The following is a 20261-nucleotide window of genomic DNA, read 5'->3' as shown; positions in this document are numbered from 1 at the left end:
CCCACAAAGCTAATGACACCCTCAAATCAGTTCACATATCGCAGAGCGAACTGCAAATTCAGACAACACCCATTCGATCCGATTCTGCTACAGACCAAAAAAAGGATCTTGTGTGAGTTAGATACGAATGCGATGCAAATTCAACCATACAATCTGTATGGCTGAGTTTGCATCACACAGACATCGCATGTGATTTGCAGTGAGGGGCAAATCACATCCGATGTTGGACAGCACAGCTGTATGAAAATGCCCTAAGGCCCCTTTCACACTTGTGCAACTTGTCCTGCTACTCCTGCTTCCATAGACCACAAGATTACACTGGCATTGCTTCAAATCACATAAGATTTTCAGTAAAAGGCAATGCAAAATCACGGGACTTTCAGGTCGCACAAGTGTGAAAGGGGCCTTATGGACCTCAAGTTGTATGAAAAGTCGGCAAAGTGTGAAAGGAACCTAATGAGATTCATTGATAACACTTTTGAATTTGGTCCCATTTGCACTTGTGTAACCAATGCCTATGTAATCTTGCGGTATATGCCTCAAGTCATGTCAAAGTCAAACCAAAGTAGTTCAGGGACAAATTTGATCCACTTGCAGGAGGCACAAGTGAGAATAGTGCCTAATTCAAAGGTATTATCCATGAATCTCATTCACACTGCTGCAACCTGAAGGTCACTATTTTGCTGCCACTTTACTGCTGCAACTTGGCCCCAACTTCTGGGAATGCCTGTGTAATATTGCACCCTATGTACCTCAAGTCAGCTGAAAGTCACACCAAACTAGTAAAGGGACTACTTTGAAGTTGTTGCAACTTGAAGTAACACAGATATGAATGATTTCATTGAAAATCATGGGGTACAACTTGTCGTACAACTCAGAGGTCCAAATTTGCTGCGAAAGTCACCCAACTGTGAAACAAGTCATATATATTTTAATAGAAAGGAGCTCTCATTTATATTTGCATAGTCCTTACTGATTTACATCAGCAGAACAAATGCAGGAAGTGATGTGTGCACATGAGCCAGAAGCAAATGTGTGGTGATGCCAAACAAATCAATGAACCCCACCCACACCAAATCTAACTACCACATCCACCCCAACATTGAGTAGGCACAAGTACATATCCTACACTTACCCGGCAAATGAGCAGCACCTCCTCTTTGCTCATGTCCACCTAGATGGAGGTCCTGATCAGCACAGGAACTTCCGGGTGATTACAATGACTAATTTCTGGGTCAGAAGGTGAAACCACACTTTTTGATCGCAGCTGCGAATATTTGATCGCCACCACAATTAGAATTTTTTTCTTTTCATTTATTTGCAAATATGCAAATCTGTTTTTCAACGTATAATATTTGAAGGTAAACTTCAGAGAGTTCGATAAGAAATGGTGTCCCTGGGATAGCAGCAGGTGAATTACAAAGACAATGGTTCACACTGACAGCGGGAGGAAATTGTGTGAGTTCAGCTGAACTCACACAATTTAATTCCTGCATGTCAGTCCTGACTGCGGGGGGGGGGGGGGGGATTTCAGAGACTTCTGTGCAGGTTTCACCCTGAAGTCACCAAAAAGTAGTACAGAAACTACTTTTGGAAATTGTGACGCCGCACCAATTAGAACGGTGCAATTGCCTCCAATTTGACATGTCACATCGCATGTCAAATTACACCAATGTGAACCAGGGTTGACACATACAACACTGCCTATCCACCAGCTGAATTCATTACCTGCAATTCTCCACAGCTGTTATAAATAAAGATTTACTTGCAGGTGTGCTGAAGAGATACATTTTTTGGTGCACAAATACATATACAAATTATAACATAAAAAGAAAGATATTGCACTTCCTCAAAACCACCACCCCCAATATGAATTAAAAAGAAGATAAGAGGAAAAACACAACAAACAGGCTTAATAATGTACTTTTATTTTGCCAGCAGAAACAAAATTATGTACATTCATTTACTAGCTTAAAAAACAATTCTACGGGATATATGGTGGTACATTTAGCAAAACAGTTAGCAATTGGGTTTTAAGGGCCCTGCTCATAGAAGCTTACAATCTAAAATTTGTCTAACCCTTAGAGTGGACACAGCTTTACTTTCAGTGTATAATGGGTAACATTTCATAGTACCACTCACCTACCAGCCCACATCATTTTTATCTCCAAGATTATAGAAACATACTTAACAGTCATTCTTCTTACAAAACATTCCAACATAATATTAAAAAAGGCACATATTCAAAATATAACTCCCACCACCAGCCCACAATCAACACACAAACATGGGTGACCATGTTCTGCTGGAAGCTGCATTTCTGTGTACATGATTAAGTAATGAGATCAAAGAGCAGAAGGTCAGCACATGCTCCCAAACCATGTTTGCATGGTCAGACAGGAACAATACACACACACAACATTGACAGCATGGCCACATAAATCCACTTTTGATGGAAAAAATGCACAAGAATTTCAGCAAACAAACAGCGCTAGTTGGGCATTGTCAATATGCACAATATCATTCCTTCTCCCCCACAAATCATAGCAAAAAAACTGGCCTTCTCAGGCCAAACAAACCCCCCCTATTGCAGCCCTTATATAAGATAAGTTGTATTGTTAGCACACTGACACACGCCAAATAGAAGTACACGCCCGCCAGTATCTTTCAATCTATCTCTTCATGTATGTCTAAAGTGATTGCACCTGATGAGCAGGAACACATAATACTATTTGCAACTGAGTTAGCCCTTGGATATGTGCATCAATTCTCCAACTACAGGCCAAAGATCGAAGTCCATTTGCATGCACATAAACAAAGCAACAGTTTTCTAAGCATATGTACCCGTGCAGTGTAAACCCTACAATTTTAAATGTCCAAGTCCCTGGGCATGATTAGTGCTAACAAACATTAACATCAGTCCCTGGCTGCAATGAGCTTCCAATCTGTCACGGAACGTCCCACACTCTGCTTGAGTGCTTCCATCAGTATATCACTTCCTCCCAGTCTGGATATAGATATCAGATATTCCAACCACTCATAAGCACAAAACAAGACGAGACTTGTTTCACTGCTAACATGGACTGTTTTTTTTAACCAAAATTACAAGTCTTTATATACCATTAGAGGAGGTTCCCCCCCTCCTGCTCATATTACTCTAACAATACAACTGTAACCTAATTAGCATGAGCTAGTTTACTAAATAATTTACCCAGACTGGGTGACTCAGAGAAATTACCTTTAGGACACAGACTTGTGGTCACCGAGCTTCACACAGTAGTATAAACACAATAGCAGGAGCTAATTACAATTAACAATACAAACAACAATGAGTTGAATACTCTTAGAAGCTGTGGTAAGCCAGACTAGACTCATTTACATAAAACACATTATAGCAGACATCAGACAGGTGAGTGGAGTTGATGATATTAGCATCTCCTCACAGTATGAGTCCCAACAGTATGACTCAGTCACTATTGCTAATATGCCAAATACAGGGTCCCCAGAGTCTGTGTGTCCTGGGGGACAAGGACCGAAGCCAAAGTAACAACACCTCAAGGGTACCCAAAATGCCAGGGCCCATAATCTGTAGGCAAGAGGCTGACATTCAGTCCCCTCCAAAAGCCTCTGTTCTGGGTGAGTCTGTCTAAACTCCCGGGTGAGTCTGTCTAAACTCCAAAAACTAACTTTCTTACATTAGAGACTATTTCCACAGGAGACAAATATAATACCAGCATGTCTTTGGATTGTGGTGAGAAACCCAAACAGGGAGAACATATAAACTTCAACACAAGAATTAGCATGTTGGGAATTGAACCAGCAACCCCAGTGCTGTGGGACGGAATTGCTACCCAGCGGGCAGCCTCGCATATGTTGTCTGCATCTCTGTGGTGTGAACCAGTACTAAGACCATAGCCATGCTCAGTGTCACAAGCAATATACAATAAATTGCCCAAAGTATTGGGACGCCTGCCTTTTTACACACATGAACTGTAATGGCATCCCAGTCTTAGTCCGTAGGGTTCAAAATTCATTTGGCCCACCCTTTGCAGCTATAACAGCTTCAACTCTTCTGGAAATGCTGTCCACAAGGTTTAGGAGTGTGTCTATGGGAATGTTTGACCATTGTTCTATAAGTGCATTTGTGAGGTCAGGCACTGATGTTGGACGAGAAGGCCTGGCTTACAGTCTCCGCTCTAATTCATTCCCAAGGTGTTCTGTTGTGTTCAGGTCAGGACTCTGTGCAGGCCAGTCAAGTTCCTCCACCCCAAACTCACTCATCCATGTCTTTATGTACCTTGCTTTTTGTACTGGTCCAATTCATTTGATGGAGGGGGGATTATGATGTGGGGTTGTTTTTCAGGGGTTGGGCTTGGCCTCTTAGTTCCAGTGAAGGAAGTTATTAGGGCATTAGCTTACCAAGACATTTTGGACAAGTTCATACTCCCAACTTTGTGGGAACAGTTTGGGGATGGCCCCATCCTGTTCCAACATGACTGCACACCAGTGCACAAAGCAAGGTCCATAAAGACATGGATGAGCGAGTTTGGGGTGGAGGAACTTGACTTGCCTGCACAGAGTCCTGACCCCAACCTGATAGAACACTTTTTGGCTGAATTAGAGCAGGGACCGCGAGCCAGGCCTTCTCATTCAACATTAGTGCCTGGCCTAACTAATGCACTTTTTCGAAGAATGGTCAAACATTCCCATAGACACACTAAACCTTGTGGACAGCCTTCCTAGCCTTCCCAGAAGCTGTTCTAGCTGCAAAGGGTGGGGCAAATCAAATTTTAACCCTATGGACTAAGACTGGGCTGCCATTAAAGTTCATGTATGTGTAAAGGCAGGCATTCCAATACTTTTGGCTAGATAACGGAAAATTGAATACTTACCTTTCCGTAATTTTCCTTTCCTGGTGCCTACCCATGACCCACGACCAACCCACAGGACCACTTTAACTCTATAAATAAAAGAGTTGTTCCCCCCGCCGGCATTCTTGTAACTAGATCTCAGAATATTAAAGATTAATGAAGGGAGGGTGTATGCTGCCATGAGTAGGCACCAGGAAAGGAAAATTACAGAAAGGTAAGTATTCAATTTTCCGTTTTCCTGGTGCCTCCATGGCAGCATACCAGTGGTAAATAACTCACTTACAGGGAGGGTACTGCAATAAGAAATTTAATGAAAACTACAGCATCAATAACTGCAAGGTTCTCTCCCCAAATTCCCAGGAGGTAAGAACCACTGAGTCTACACTATAGTGAGACATGAAAGTGTTGAAGGACGACCAACTAGCCACTCGGCAAATTGTCTCAGGGGAGACCCGCGCCAAAGCTGCCCAAGAAGAGGCCATTCCCCACGTGGAATGCACGTTGACCGCATGTGGAACTGTTAGACCACTAGCCCCATATGCTCTTTGGATTAATTTTACGATCCAGCTTGCCAAGGTCATCTTGGATGCTGCTATTCCCCTTCTGGTGCCTTTTGGGGTGACAAACAGCCTTTGATCTTGTGTAATCTCGAGGAATCTGGGTCTTCCCCAAATGCTGGAAGAACCCATGCCTGGTTAAGATGGTAGACTGAAGGCACTTTAGGAATAAATTGATGGATGGGTTGCAAAACCACCCTGTCCGGGAAGAAGGTGATGTAAGGTTCCCGAGATCCTAGGGCTTGGATCTCTGATACTCTGCGAGCCGAGGTAATGGCGACCAAAAACACCACCTTCAAGGAAATATCCTCTAAGGTGCATTCTTCTGTGGGAGCAAAGGGAGGATTTGATAGGGCATTAAGCACAATAGTCAAGTCCCATTTGGGGTACAATGTTTTCCTGGGAGGTCGCAATCTCAGGACTGCCTTCAAAAAGCGTTCGACAAGAGGGTTGAAAGCCCATCGTGTATCCGTTAGAGCTGAAAGGGCTGAGACCTGGACCTTAAGTGTGTTTAGGCCTAAACCTAAGTCCAAGCCATTCTGTAGGAAGAGAAGTATATTCTGGACCCCAGGATCCAGGGGGTCGAAATGGTTAACCTCTGCCAGCTCTGTAAATTTTCTCCATATTTTGTAATAGGTAGAATTAGTGGAAGACTTTCTTGCCTGTAGAAGTATTTGAATGACATTATGTGAGCATCCTAAATCATCCAACCTTTTCCGCTCAATTCCCATGCCCTCAAGTCTAGGATTTCCGGATGCGGGCGAGATAAATTGTCTTGAGACAGAAGGTTGTTCAGGTGGAAGAGGAAGCGGCTCGCACAGGGCCAACTTGACTAGGAGTGTGGACCATGGTCTTTTGGGCCAATACGGGATCACTGCCAAGACTGTGACTTTCTCTGTTGTCAGGCGCTGGAGAAACCTCAATATCAGAGGAGTTGGAGGAAATGCATATCATTTCTGAAAACTCCAAGGCTGGACTAGAGCATCCACTCCTGCTGACCTTGGAGATGGGAATCTTGAGAAGAATAGAGGCGTCTTCGCATTGAGTGGGGAGGCAAATTGGTCTATTTGGTGGGTGCCCCATTGCTGGTATATCCAAAGGAAAACCCTCGGATTCAGGGACCACTCATTGTTGTTGATGAATGACCTTGACAGATGGTCGGCTAATTGGTTCTCGGGCCCTGGGATATATGAGGCCCGTAGGTTGATTAGGTTCTTCTCGGCCCAGGTCAGAATGGGAGTTACTTTGCTGAATAGGGACCTGCTGTGTGTTCCCCCCTGGTTCTGTACATAGGCCACTGCTGCTCTGTTGTCCATCTGTAGAAGTATGGATTTCCCTCTGAGGGAGGTGGCTAAATGTAGGATTGCCATCCATGCTGCTCTTAGTTACAGGATGTTTGAGACTACCACCTCCGAATTGAAATGCCATCTTCCTTGAACTAGTTGATCTTGGAAGTGTGCACCCCAGCCCAACTGACTTGCGTCTGACATAAGAATGGTCCATGGGATGGGCCATAGAGAACAGTGAACCTGCAGGTTGGATGGTCTCATCCACCACCAAAGACTGGACTTCATTGTGGATGTGACTAATATCCTCTGATTCAGGCGATTCTTCCTCCACTGGACCAGAAACCCCCGCTGGAATCCCTGTAGATGCCACCTGGCCCACTTTACCATGGGTATACATGAGGAAAGGGACCCCAGCAGACTCAGACAGTCTGATGCCAACATGGAATGGCTTGCTAGTACTTTTTTTACTTTCCCTATCAGGGCAGGAATCTTTTCTGAAGGCAGTGAAGCTGCTCCCTCTGGAGTGTTGAAGAGTGCTCCTAGATATGTCATCTTCTGCGTAGGTGTGAGCTGACTTTTTGAATAACTGATTAGCCACCCGAACCTGCTCAGCGTGTCTAGGACCAGTTGCACATGTATTTCTAGGCTCTTTTTGTGCTGGGATAGAATCAGGATGTCTTCTAAATAGTGTAGCACCCAAATCCCTTTTTCTCGAAGAGGAGCCAGGATTGCCACTAGTACCTTGATAAAGGTTCTGGGAGCTGTTGAGATCCCGAAGGGAAGGCATTGAAATTGTAGATGTAAGTCGCCTACTTTGAATCGTAGAAAGGGCTAAAACTGCTGCAGGATAGGTATATGGAGATATGCATCCTGGAGGTCTATAGAGACCATCCAATCCCCTGGTTGTACTGATAGGATCACTGTATTTAAGGATTCCATTTTGAAATGTTCTATACAGATGTATCTGTTCAACCTCTTCAGGTCCAACACGGGCCTCCAGCCGCCTGACTTCTTGGGAACCAAAAAGACTGGGGAATAAAATCCTGAGTGTTTTTCCAAATCCGGAACCAGAACTACCACTTGCTGACGAAAAAGAATTTGCATGTACTGAAGAAGGACCTCCCTCTTCTCTTTGGATGTTGGGATTTTGGTGGGCTAGAATGAAAAGGGTGGGGTCATTTCCTGAATTTCCAGAAATGCCCCTGAAGGACAGTGGAAACTGCCCACTGATCTGCGCAAGTCTCCACCCAAACCTGGGCGAACGCCCTGAGCCGAGCTCCCACTGGCTCTGTTTGGGTGGATAGGGAGTCAAAAAGACCGTGGATGTTGAGGCTTTAGGTTTCTCCATCTTCAAGAAAGTGGCCTGCGAGCCCTTCCAGCCTCTTCTGTACTCCCTACCTGGGCGGTACGTTCTGGAATCTCTTGCTCTCTGCTAAACAGCTGGACGTGACACAAATCTTTTTCTCCTGCTTCTGTCCTGGGGAATTAGACCGCTTTTCCCCCCTGTGACCCTGGTAATTGCTGCATCCATTTTGTCGCCGAACAGAGCTTTACCATTGTATGGTATGCAACACCATGATTGCTTTGAAGTTGGGTCGGCCGACTGTGGCTTTAGCCACAATGCCCTTCTGGCATTGATGGAATACAGCATAGCTCTGGAGGAACACTTTAGGACATCGATGGCAGCCTCTGCTATGAAATCTGAGGCCAACTTCCGTTCATCTAGTGCAGTGTTTCTCAACTCCAGTCCTCAGGACCCACCAACAGGTCAGGTTTGCAAGATAGCTGAAATACATCACAGGTGATATCACTTGCTGCTCAGTAATTGCAGTATTCTAGTCTGCAACTCCCCCAAGGTAATACTTAAAATCTGGCCTGTTGGTGGGTCCCGAGGACTGTAGTTGAGAACCACTGATCTAGTGCCTTGATGATTTTGTTAGAGCCCCCCCCCTATCTGAGGGCTGTTTCAATGTGCACTACTTCAGGTTTTAGCAGAGTAAGGGTTTGGACGCTATTTGTTTTCAGGGAACTATAGTAAATTCGATTTTGGGATTATTTTTTTACCAGCGATATAGTGAATACCGTTTTAGCGCTAATCGCACTAATTAGTGCTAATTTGCGGTAATTAGCACTGCGGCACTATAGTAAATGACCCCCACTGTTTACTTATTAAACCTGGATTGTTTTAGTAACATCACAATATGTGTGGTTTGTTTCTCTTTGGATCTGGTTATGTGCCATATTAATGCTTGTGAGCCATTTTAATGAGTGAAGAGCCTCCTTTATGAGTTTCCACTGCCTATTTATATTTACCCTGTGGTTTGGGGCCTGACCTCAATTTATTAGGGGTCACAACTTCTGGTAAGAGGCACACGATCTGTGGTGGAAAGAAGTGTCACCTAGGAGGCTATTACATGGTGTTTGTGAACGCTGTGCATTTTCATTTTGTTCATTTTCATATTGGAGTATTTCTTCACTGTTAGTTCACTTTTATGCTTGATTATCCTTTTTCCACATTTGTTTTGTAATGATTATTTGCATTATTTATAGCACTTTAAGATATGTGCATATGTGATAGTGGCATTCTTAGGTTGACTGTCAAACCAAGAGCTTCCCACCCTACCTCCACCTTGTTATTTATTCTTTTTTATAGACCAGGACTGCAGCCAGAGTGTGGTTTGAGGGTCTGTGAAGGCTTTCTTTTGTATAAGTTTATACTCGGTGCTGGAGGAATGGCTTAAGAGATGCACATCATCCATACTACATCTCCTATGGATACAACTAGGTTATCCAAAATGTCTATTTGACCTTCCATAATAGAGGGTCCTTTACTTAAGCTAAGAGCACATCTTGACCTTAATGTTGGTGTTGTGACAAGGTGGAGGATTTTCGTGGATTGGTTCAGCATTAGCACTTCAGTTTATGTCTCTTTTATTATATTTTCTTTTTTTTTTTTTTGGTACTCAGAATGTGCTGCTGTATTGGACTTTATTAACACGTTTGGACTTTAATGGTCTACTCCTATCGAGCGCAACTTTATTTATTTTTTCACTTATTTTGTTGTGTAATATCTCAATATTTTTTGTTGCTGCTATTTATTATTTCTTACACAACCGCAGTATTGTTTTTTCCTAATTTATGAAATGTGCATTATGATGCCAGTGCTATACATTTTTAGGTCTAATGTTATTGCGATATCAGTTTGTGGGTGTCTGTGGAAACTGCTATCACCATTACAAGTGTCAGGTCTGTTTACAGTATATGGATTTTCATATATTTAATTAATTCATTTATTTATTCATTCATTTAATAATTAATCTATGAATTTCACTAATATTTGTTGATTTATGGACACACCAAGCACAAGGTTTATCTACGGCCTCACCTCTTTAAAATAGTTGGCTGTCCCCTTCAGAACTTTTAATCTCCCTTTCTTCATTATTCAATTGACCATCTTACTTCTTACTATGATGTTGCATGCTTCTGTATCATTTGATTCCTAATTTCCGGTACTATTTATTAATTGTAAGGCTTCTCTCTTTTCATTTTTCCTGACATGAAGAGGGCAGCTTGCCAGATTTGTATACTGGGCGCTGGATATACAGTATCTCACAAAAGTGAGTACACCCATCACATTTTTGTAAATATTTTATTATATCTTTTCATGTGGCAACACTGAAGAAATGACACTTTGCTAAAATTTAAAGTAGTGAGTGTACAGCTTGTATAACAGTATAAATTTTCTGTCCCCTCAAAATAACTCAACACACAGCCATTAATGTCTAAACCGCAGGCAATAAAAGTGAGTACACCCCTAAGTGAAAATGTCCAAATTGGGCCCAAAGTGTCAATATTTTGTGTGGCCACCATAATTTCCCAGCACTGCCTTAACCCTCTTGGGCATGGAGTTCACCAGAGCTTCACAGGTTGCGATTGGAGACCTCTTCCACTCCTCCATGATGACATCACAGAGCTGGTGGATGTTAGAGACCTTGCAATCCTCCACCTTCCGTTTGAGGATGCTCCATAGATGCTCAATAGAGTTTAGGTCTGGAGACATGCTTGGCCAGTCCATCACCTTTACCATCAGCAAGGTAGTGGTCATCTTGGAGATGAGTTTGGGGTCGTTATGTTGGAACATATTGTGAATGGTGCTACGCTGTTGTAAACAGAATAATAAACTACAAAATCTGTATATGATACAAGTAGGAATTGAACACAAGCTGGTAATCCAACTCTAGTATCAACTGCATGTAACTTCTAAAGTGCAACAGTGAATTACTCAAAATCAACACAAGATGGCAGTGAAACTCCAATGTCCACTGCATATAACTTCTTAAAGTGCAATAGTAAAATAAAGCACCCAGTGCAAGTAAACAAAATTATGAGTTATTACATCCAGACAGTCTATAACATCACAAAGTGATTGATAGATACATAAAGTGTAATAATGGCGATCTCTGGTTTCAATAATTATAAAAAGCGTGATTGTCCCAAGCTAGATCATGCGAATTAAGCAGGTGTGGTGGATATCTATTCTTTCCATGCAGTGACACCTCTAAAGAGGGTGGCCTCTTACCTTACAGTTGTAAGGTAACAGCATGAAAATGTGGCAATGGTCTATTTTCCTCTGTGGGTCCTTTCAAGGGTGTATAGTGGATCCTATCCCCTGGGGGGTTTTCATTGTATTGACCTAGCAATCAATAATAGTGGCTGATGACTCCACTGTACCACGCTTCCACATGCACCCCAGACAAGGTAAAAAAGCGGGGGAAGGAGAGGAATGCCCAGATAGTGTAGTATGCCTTGTAAGCAATTTTATTTCATAAAAACATTTTAAAGGTAACACTCACATTTGTTTAAGATAAAGCAAGTCAATCTCCACAAGCGCTGAGCTCTTCACCTGCGTCACTTCCAGTTGCGCCTGTCAGCCAATCCTGTTGCATATTGTCACGGGTCACGTGACTTCATCAGGGGATAAAGGTTAACAAGTGAGGTGTCCTTAAATAAGCTGCTAGTGACAGAATGGTGCCGCAACCATTTTGTTGGAGTCTGCAAAGCAAACAATAGTGGTGGCCATTTCCTAAGAGTCTTCCTATTTATTCAGTAATTCAGTATGTCATCCATTTTCCTGAAACTGAAACAGCGGCCATTTTCCCAGAGCTGGCCATAGTAATATACAGGTGATACTCGAAAAATTAGAATATCATGTAAAAGTTAATTTATTTCACTAATACAACTTAAAAGGTGAAACTAATATATGAGATAGGCTCATTACATGCAAAGCAAGATAGTTCAAACTGTGATTTGTCATAAGTGTGATGATTATGGCTTACAGCTCATGAAAACCCCAAATCCACAATCTCAGAAAATTTGAATATAACATGCAATTAGCGATGAGCTCCGAGTTAGAGTCGAACCCATGTTTGACTCGAACATCCCATTTTTTGACCGTTCGTCGAATTGCGAACGATATGGGCCATTCGCGCCAAATTCGACTGGCGCGTCACGGCCCATAATTCACTGCGGCATCGTAGTGCATTGCTGGCTGATGATTGGCCAAGCATGCACTATGACCCGCATGGTTGGCCAATCAGAGCGCCATCTGTACAAAGAGCTGTAATTGGCCAAAGCCAGGGTGGCTTTGGCCAATTATGCCTCGGGGGTTTAGTATACGCCCCACACTATATAAGGCCGCCTGCACATCGGCCCTGTGTAGTGTGTTCTGGTGTTGAGAGAGAGATAGAGAGAAAGAGAGACAGTGTCATTTAATTCAGTTAGATAGAGTAGGCAGGCAAGTCAGTTAGCTGCATTTACAGTGTATTGTATATACAGTCAGGTCCATAAATATTGAGACATCGACACAATTCTAATCTTTTTGGCTCTATACACCACCACAATGGATTTGAAATGAAACAAACAAGATGGGCTTTAACTGCAGACTTTCAGCTTTAATTTGAGGGTATTTACATCCAAATCAGGCGAACGGTGTAGGAATTACAACAGTTTCTATATGTGCCTCCCACTTTTTAAGGGACCAAAAGTAATTGGACAATTGGCTGTTCAGCTGTTCCATGGCCAGGTGTGTATTATTCCATCATTATCCCATTTACAAGTTGCAGATAAAAGATTCAGAGTTCATTGCAAGTGTGCTATTTGCATTTGGAATCTGTTGCTGTCAACTCTCATTATGAGATCCAAAGAGCTGTCACTATCAGTGAAGCAAGCCATAATTAAGCTGAAAAAACAAAACAAACCCATCAGAGAGATAGCAAAAACATTAGGTGTGGCCAAATCAACTGTTTGGAACATCCTTAAAAAGAAAGAACGCACCGGTGAGCTCAGCAACACCAAAAGACCCTGAAGACCACGGAAAACACCTGTGGTGGATGACCAAAGAATTATTTCCCTGGTGAAGAAAACACCCCTCACAACAGTTGGGCAGATCAAGAACACTCTCCAGGAGGTAGGTGTATGTGTGTCAAAGTCAACAAAAACAGGAAGACCAGATTAGAGTTTGTCAAACAACATCTAAAAAAAGCCTTCACAGTTCTGGAACAACATCCTATGGACAGATGAGACCAAGATCAACTTGTACCAGAGTGATGGGAAGAAAAGAGTGTGGAGAAGGAAAGGAACTGCTTATAATCCAAAGCATACCACCTCATCAGTGAAGCATGGTGGTGGTAGTGTCATGACGTGGGCATGTATGGCTGCCAATGGAACTGGTTCTGACAAAAGCAGCAGGATGAGTTCTGAAGTGTTTTGGGCAATATTATCTGCTCATATTCAGCAAAATGCTTCAGAACTCATTGGACGGCGCTTCACAGTGCAGATGGACAATGACCTGAAGCATAATGCAAAAGCAACCAAAGAGTTTTTAAGGGAAAGAAGTGGAATGTTTGCAATGGCCAAGTCAATCACCTGACCTGAATCCGAATGAGCATGCATTTCACTTGCTGAAGACAAAACTGAAGGGAAAATGCCCCAAGAACAAGCAGGAACTGAAGACAGTTGCAGTAGAGGCCTAGCAGAGCATCACCAGGGATGAAACCCAGCGTCTGGTGATGTCTATGTGTTCCAGACTTCAGGCTGTAATTGACTGCAAAGGATTTGCAACCAAGTATTAAAAAGTGAAAGTTTGGTGGATGATTATTAATCTGTCCCATTACTTTTGGTCCCTTAAAAAGTGGGAGGCACATATAAAACTGTTTGTAATTCCTACACCGTTCACCTGATTTGGATGTAAATACCCTCAAATTAAAGCTGAAAGTCTGCAGTTAAAGCACATCTTGTTAGTTTCATTTCAAATCCATTGTGGTGGTGTATAGAGCCAAAAAGATTGGAATTGTGTCGATGTCCCAATATTTATGGACCTGACTGTATATGCATCCTAGGTGTTGTGTGTGTATATAAATATATATATATATATATATATATATATATATATATATATATATATATACACATACATACACCGTATTCAGTTTAGCTAGATCCGTTCCTGTTATTCTCTTCCTACTGACAGGCAGGCAGGTGTTTTTACAGTATTTACAGCTACCTGAAGAAAATTGCTGGTATTATTCTGATCCTATTAGTACCGCAGGCAGCTGCAGTATTTACAAGTTAGTGTAGTGTGTCCTCTGCACAGTGTGCACCTAAAGCTACCTAAAGAAAATTGGTGGTGTTCTTCTGATCCTATTAGTACCGCAGGCATCTGCAGTATTTACAAGTTAGTGTAGTGCGTCTTCTGCACAGTGTGCACCTAAAGCTACCTGAAGAAAATTGGTGGTGTTTTTCTGATCCTATTAGTACCACAGGCATCTGCAGTATTTACAAGTTAGTGTAGTGCGTCCTCTGCACAGTGTGCACCTAAAGCTACCTGAAGAAAATTGGTGGTGTTCTTCTGATCCTATTAGTACAGCAGGCAGCTGCAGTATTTACAAGTTAGTGTAGTGTGTCCTCTGCACAGTGTGCACCTAAAGCTACCTGAAGAAAATTGGTGGTGTTCTTCTGATCCTATTAGTACCGCAGGCAGCTGCAGTATTTACAGTTAGTGTACTGCGTCCTCTGCACAATGTGCACCTAATGCTACCTGATAACAATTGCTGTTCTGATCCTATTAATACCACAGGCAGGCAGCTACAGTATTTACAGTTAGTGTACTGCGTCCTCTGCACAGTGTGCACCTAAAGCTACCTGAAGAAAATTGGTGGCGTTCTGATCCTATTAGTAACACAGGCAGGCAGCTGCAGTATTTACAGTTAGTGTACTGTGTCCTCTGCACACTGTGCACCTAAAGATACCTGAAGACAATTGCTGTTGTTCCGCTCCTATTAATACCACAGGCAGGCAGCTACAGTATTTACAGTTAGTGTACTGTGTCCTCTGTACACTGTGCACCTAAAGCTACCTGAAGAAAATTGGTGGTGTTCTTCTTATCCTATTAGTACCACAGGCAGGCAGTTGATTCTGCTAGCTGCAGTATCAGTATATATATATATATATATATATATATATATATATATATACATCCCAGCTTTGTGCAGCTACATCTCACTGCAGGCCATTAGTATGTCTGGAAGGCCAACAAGGAGAGGCAGACAGTCACAAGCCAATAAAAGGGTGTGACAGACCTAGCCGGGAGAGAGACTTTTGGAGGGGACTGTATGCTAGCCTCTTGCCAATCGATCGTGGGCCCTGGCATTTGGGGGAACGGTGCTCTTTGTGAGCTGTATGCCTGGGGACCCTTGAGGCAGTATTACTGTGGATTCAGGTCCTCGTCCCCCAGGACACACAGACTCTGGGGACCCTGGATTTGCCATATTAGAAATAGTGGCTGATTCATAATGCTGGGACAAATACTGTTAGGAGATGCTGATGTCAATTCCAGCTGCCCGTCTGTCTGTTGCCTGCTAGAATGTGTATTGTAAATAAGTGTCTAGTATGGGATCTAAGAGTCATTAGATCCCCATTGTTGTTTGTGTTAATTAACTCTGCTATTGTGATAATGTTGATTGGGGGTTCTAAGCTACAAGACGGCCAGTCTGGCCTAAAGGTCATGTCTGAGTCATCTAGGCTGTCTAAAGGGATTAGTTAATTAGCCCATGTTAATTAGGTTACAGGTACAGTATATTGTTAGAGTAATATGAGCCAGAGGTATGCACTTCCACTTTTAGTGTATAAAAGAGCCTGTATTTTTGAATAAAGGAGATTCCTGGTTGAACTTACATACAGCCTGCCTGGTGTTTGTTCTGAGCTATCACAACTGGGTTAGAACTGCACATAGCTTTAGATGACCAAACAATCAGATGTTGCGATCTGCAATCTGATTCTATAGCTGCAGAGGAGTGTCAGGAGAGTGGAATAGAGCGAGCAAGGGGCTCGTTACAAAGGGCAGGCAGGCTCTGTGTCTAGAGGCAACAGTGCTGGTTGTGGAGACAGTGCATTCTCTGCAGGTGGCCGTGGGGCACGCTTGTCCTTTTTTCTGCTGCTGGCCATGTTATTGAGCCGCAACATGCGGAAGACTTGGTAGAGTGGATGACCAAGCCGTCCTCATCCTCCTCATCCTCTCCCACCCAGGCTCAGGGTACTTTGTCTGGCAAAGCAGCTGCCAACGCGGCCTCTTCCCTCAGCTCAATGGCATCAGTCACTCCTTCCCTAACCCCACCATGTCCTCCTGAGGAATCCCCCGAACTATTTGACCACAGTGTTGGGTACATGCTCCAGGAGGATGCTGGATGCCCAGCGTTTTGAAGGCTCCAATGATGGTACCCAGCTAGAGGAAGGCAGTAACGTGAGCCCAGAGAGAGAGGGGTGCCCAAGACAGCAATTTGGCAGTCATGTTCCCCCAGCTGCAGCATACTGCCAGCTTAGCTCCAGTGAGGGGATGATGAGGTCACTGACTCCACATGGGCGCCTGATAGGAGAGAGGAGGAGGCACATCTCCAATGATGCAGGATGCCCTCCAGGGGCCAGCATAAGGGCAGCACACTGACTGCATCACACCACAGAGCTCCACTTGTGCAGGGCTCTGCTGTCTCTGAGCGTTATTCCAAAAGTTCTTTGGTGTGGGCCTTTTTTGAGACGAGTGCATCAGATCCCACCACTGCTATTTGCAACATATGTCTCAAGCGTATCTCTCATGGCCAAAACATCACCCACTTGGGCACCACATGCTTGACCAGACATATGTCGACCTGCCAAGCAGTTCGTTGGCAAGCGTACCTAAAAGACCCACACCAAAGATCAAAGCGGACCTCTCCTTGCTCCTCATCAGCTGGGGAACCCCACTATACCTTCAGTCCTCTCTGAAACCTGCACTAAGAGGAATGAAGGTGTAGAATTAGGTGTGTCACAGCCAAGTACTTGCGGGCAATCTGCACCGACGTCAGATTGTACCAAGCAAATTCCCTGCCCCAGCTGCTGCATCGTCAAAAGAAGTTCGCTCTCAGCCATCCACATGCCCAGCGGTTGAATGCTAGCTTGGCTAAATTGCTAGCACTTCAACTGCTGCCTTTTCAGTTGGTAGACTCTGCCCCCTTCCGTGAGTTTGTGGAATGTGCGGTTCCTAAGTGGCAGGTTCCCAAACGCCACTTTTTCTCATGAAAGGTGATTCTGGCTCTCTACCGGCATGTGGAAGGCAATGTCTTGGCCTCGCTGGACAATTACCGCTGACTCATGGTCCAGCAGGCATGGACAGGGACGTTACCTATCCTTCACCGTGCACTGGGTGACTCTTCTGGCAGCTGGGAAGGATGCATGACAGGGTGCAGTAGTGTTGGAGGTTTTTCCGCCACCACGCCTCCAAAATTCTACTAGTGGTGATTCTGCCACACCTCTCTCCTTCACCCCCTCCTCTTCTTCTTCCTCCATGGCCTCTTCCTGTGCTGATTTGTCCTCTGAACCAGCGGTGCTCCGTAGGCTTTCAAGGGGCTTCGCAAGCACGCAGGCAACAAGATGCCTTGTGGTGCTTGAGCCGGTGTGCTTGGGGGACAGGAGCCACACTGGGGCAGAGATTATGTCAGCTCTGCAGGGGCAGGTTCAGATGTGGTTGATGCCGTGACAGCTTAAGGCAGGTATGGTGGTTTGTGACAATGGCACAAACCTCCTCTCTGCCCTCCGACAGGGACAACTGACCCATGTGCCCTGTTTGGCTCAAGTCCTTAACTTGGTGGTGCAGCGGTTCTTGGGCAGGTACCCGGGCTTACAGGATGTCCTAAGGCAGGCCAGGAAAGTCTGTGTGCATTTCCGCAGGTCATATAATGCCAGTGCTCAGCTGGCTGACCTCCAAAAGGAATTTAACCTGCCAAAGAACCGCCTAATCTGTGACATGCCCACCAGGTGGAACTCAACATTGGCTATGCTGCATTGGCTGCACATGCAGCACAGGGCCATCAATGGGTACCTATGTGACTATGGCACCAGGACAGGGTCAGGGGACCTTGTTTTTTTTCCCCACGCCAGTGGGCTATGATCAGGGATGCATGCACTGTCCTGTCACCATTTGAGGAGGCCACGAGCATGGTGAGCAGTGACAGTGCATGCATCAGTGACACTGTCCCTCTTGTCCACCTGTTGGAGCACATGCTGCATGGAATAATGGACAGGGCACTTGAGGCAAAACAGATGGAGGAAGTGGAGGACTTCCTTACCTCTCAAGACCCCCTTTATCCAGACAGTGTTCCTGCATGCCCGACGATCACACAGGAAGAGGAGGAGGAGGAGGATTGTGTCAGCATGGAGGGGGAGCCTGGCACTCAGCATCAGCAGCAGTCTTCAAGGGATCATTTACAGTCAGAAGAAACCCATGGACTTGTATGTGGCTGGGAGGAGGTGGCTGCGGATCATGTCGTCTTTAGTGTTATATAGTTACATAGTTACATAGTTAGGTTGAAAAAAGACACAAGTCCATCCAGTTCAACCTTAAAAACAATAAATAAATAAAATAAAAAATATTGTACAATCCAATATGCCCAATTTTATACCCTCAGTTGATACAGAGGAAGGCAAAAAACCCCAGCAGAGCATGCTCCAATTTGCTACAGCAGGGGAAAAAAATTCCTTCCTGATCCCCCAAGAGGCAATCAGATTTTCCCTGGATCGGTCCAGAGGACTCTGGACTGAATGCCTCAGCAAACCTATGCTGCATGGCCTCCCTGATCCTGCAAAGGCTGTGGAAGGATCCTCGTATTCGTGGTGTCAAGGGGAGGGATGATTACTGGCTGGCAACCCTCCTTGATCCATGTTACAAGAGTAAGGTTGCGGACCTTATTTTGCCATCACAGAGGGAGCAGAGGATGAAACATCTTCGGGAGGCCTTGTGCAATGCATTTACAAGCCTAGGAGGTTACAATTTCCTGGTCCTCCTGGACAACCTGTTGCTGAGGCTTCGGTCAGTCACAGAAGGAGCGGTGGAGAAGGTGGCCGTCTGACAGATGCGTTCAGACAATTTTTTAGTTCGCATCCCCAAGGTCTGATCGGTTCCAGCAACCATCGCCAGCGTCTGATTCACATGGTGCAGGATTACCTAGAGGCAAGGTCAGACTTGGACACCTTTCCCACCAAAAATCCTCTGGGTTACTGGGTCTTGAGGATGGATCACTGGCCAGAGCTTGCACAGTATGCAATTGAGCTACTGGCCTGCCCTGCATCCAGTATTCTTTTGGAATGCACATTCAGTGCTGCTGGAGGCTTTGTAACTGATCACAGGGTGTGCCTGTCCACCGAATCGGTCGATCGGCTGACTTTCATAAAAATGAATCAGTCTTGGATCACCAGCTACCAAGCACCTGATGCTGAGGTAACAGATTGATTTTTTTTTTAATGTGAGATCCCTTCAAGACTGCCTATGCTGATGTTGAGTGACTATCCTGTTATGCTGAGTCATAATCCTCTTCCTCCCCAATTTTCATGCTGATAGCTTGTAAGAACATTTCTGGTTCTGGGCACCGCCACCAGTGGCCAAGGCCCAATTTTTCTGCCCCTTTTTAACAGGGGCGTGTAATTACAATTTTTGATGCAATACTTTGCAGCAGGGCTCATTCCTGCGCTCCAACTATAGTATCTGTGAGGGGTTGCAGTGTTGTGGCACCAGTGCCTAAGGCCCAATTTTTTCTGCCCCTGTTCAACAGGGACATGTAATTACAATTCTTGATCTTATATTTCACAGCAGGGACCATTCCTGCGCCCACCAAGAGTAACTGTGAGGGCTTACAGTGTTGTGGCAACACCACCACCACCAAAGGCCCAATTTTTCTGCCCCTGTTCAACAGGTGCATGTAAATATAATTCTTGATATAATATTTCACAGCACGGCCCGTTCCATCACCCACCAAGAGTAACTGTGAGGACTTACAGTGTTATGGCACCAGCACCACCACCACCAAAGGCCCAATTTTTCTACCACTGTTCAACAATGACATGTAATTACAATTCTTGATCCACCAACAGTAACTGTGAGGGCTTATAGTGTTGTGGCTCCAATTTTTGCAGAGTATATAGGGCAGGCCCCTACTTTCAAACATCCAACTTACAAACAACTC

The sequence above is a fragment of the Aquarana catesbeiana genome, linkage group LG02 (genome assembly GCF_042186555.1).
Source record: "Aquarana catesbeiana isolate 2022-GZ linkage group LG02, ASM4218655v1, whole genome shotgun sequence".
NCBI lineage: Eukaryota > Metazoa > Chordata > Amphibia > Anura > Ranidae > Aquarana > Aquarana catesbeiana.
This window is presented reverse-complemented; position numbering follows the sequence as displayed.